Here is a 2,500-nt window from a genome sequence, read left to right as displayed (position 1 = left end):
AGAAATTCCATCCAAAAATGCATATCATTTATATCTCAAATGATAATTGAGGCTTTATATACAAAATATATGCTATACTAGTATAGTACACTATAGCATATTGACATTGCCTATAAATAGTAGCTGATATTTTTTCCTTGTATTCCTTTTTTAAACTAATGAGAAAATGTAAGTATAAAAGTATGTGATACTTATATAAAATCCCTTTAGAAATGCACTAATGAACATGGTTTCCTACTTCTGGCTCCTTCATCTTTACGCACATGTGACCATATATAGTATCCCATCATAGCTGTGTGCCATATTACTTGTTATCTTTTCTCCATTGCAGAAATGTCCTGATGTAACCTCTCACTATGCTCTTCACTCATTTCTCCCAATTTTTCACGAAAAAATCCAAATGTGAATGCAAAACGTGCACCTTTAATGACATTTTATATCCCAGGTTCTTACAACTTTCTAAATGTTTTGCCACGAGTTGCTTGTAGTTTGGGTCTTTATTATTATTTTTCTATGGTGTTTAACTCGTCAAGTCTTTATTATTACCAAGGAATCTATCAACTATACCTCGAAATGCACACCACACCTCTCTTTCGACATTAATCACTTCATTTCAAAGTTACATTGATTTCAATATTTTTCTTACCTGCGGACCAGTAAATATACTACTCTTTCTTGAAATACCTTTCCACCATGATCTAATGCTTTCACAAAATGTTTGACCAAACCAAACTTCATATGAAGTAGGGGTAGCAACACTTTGGCAGTCTCTACAAGATGCTGTCTAATAACACTGAGTTTTCCTGGCTGCAAATCATCTCGAGGGGCAACTCCACTTCCTGGTAGTGTTCATTATCAGCCCGATTGTCCCATAGGCAAAGAAAACATGAATACTTAGTGTACCCACCCTGTAATCCTAGTAAGAAGGCATACATTGCAAAATCACAGCAAACATTGCATTTAAACTCATCATAGTTTACCTTCTCGAGAAGTCTTTTTACATTGTCATATTCTTCCTACATCTGTGCCGAGTATACTATAGGCAGGGATGGATACTGATTCCCATTATGTAATAAAACAGCTTTGATGTTTTTTCGTAGAGCTATCTATGATCAGTCGCCATGGTTCAGGGTTATGATAAATTTCAATAGCTATAAATAAGCCATTAATCTTCGTAGAAGTAGAGATCCTCACTTATATCAAAGTATATTTCGAATTCTTCATGGAGCTTTCTGTATACTGTTAATCTACGGCCCTCCCTCAACAGATTCCATTATCAACTGAAACATGAATATGAATTGTATGTGTAATCGCATTATAAGAAAACAGAGCTAGATGTTTGGAATATTTCAATATTGATACTGTTACAAAGAATAGAGACCACAATTTGATAAGATTTACTGACATTTACTGGTGGCCGTGGAACCAGTAAGGTAGCATCATGTGGCACAGGTGCATATAGAGGATCAAATGCTGGGATGTGAAAGGGATTTTCTACCCTTAGCTTTTCTGTACATTGGTATGTCAACCATGCAAAAGTAGTAATCGTCGAGATGATTTTTTTGGTTCTCGAAAAACTCTCAGCACAGAAAATGGCAATGCTTTTATTTTACCTCTCGGCCATGCATCTAAATTTGATCGAGAACTTCCACATATCACATGAGGGGCCCACAGTTTTTCTTGGTCACCCATACTCATGCCAAAGTACAGTCTATATGCAATCCAGTGTTTCACATCTTTCAAAATTTTATGTGATACATACTTAGGTCCAATGGAAAAACCATACATATAACAGAATAAATCTGGTGAATTCCTCTATCCTATTTTAGCCATGGTCAAGAACGTCAATATCTATAGTATAAACTGATAAAAGGAAAATTGTAAACGACAATTGTGTGTTTTCCGTACCCCATATATTTCCTCATATTAGTATAATTTTTCTATATCACTAAAACGGTCGATGGTAGAAGAAAAGCGTGTACATATTTGTAACCAGCGCAAACTTTTGCATTAGAAAAAATAGATAATAATAATCGAAAAAAAGAGAGAGAAATAAAACTTATGAAAATTGTTACCCAGTGTAGATTAGGTACCGAAACAGTTATGTAAGGACCAATAGGTCTCTTGTTGTTCGTTTGTTCATGTAATTCCATATAACATGCATGCACGGGAACACACACGTATATGTTTACACGAACATAAACGCAAGACTACGCATACACACACACACACGAATGCGCACACACACATACACGTGCGTGAGCGTGAACAGTACGCACGTGTGTATATGTTTATGTATGTGTGTGTGTGTGTGTGTGTGTGTGTGTGTGTGTGTGTGTGTGTGTGTGTGTGTGTGTGTGTGTGGGTGTGTGTGTGTGTGTGTGTGTGTGTGTGTGTGTGTGTGTGTGTGTGTGTGTGTGTGTGTGTGTGTGTGTGTGTGTGTGTGTGTGTGTGTGTGTGTGTGTGTGTGTGTGTGTGTGTGTGTGTGTGTGTGTGTGTG

This window comes from Oratosquilla oratoria, chromosome 10 (assembly GCF_046742065.1).
Source record: "Oratosquilla oratoria isolate Oo_2021 chromosome 10, ASM4674206v1, whole genome shotgun sequence".
In the NCBI taxonomy this organism is placed as follows: domain Eukaryota; kingdom Metazoa; phylum Arthropoda; class Malacostraca; order Stomatopoda; family Squillidae; genus Oratosquilla; species Oratosquilla oratoria.
This window is presented reverse-complemented; position numbering follows the sequence as displayed.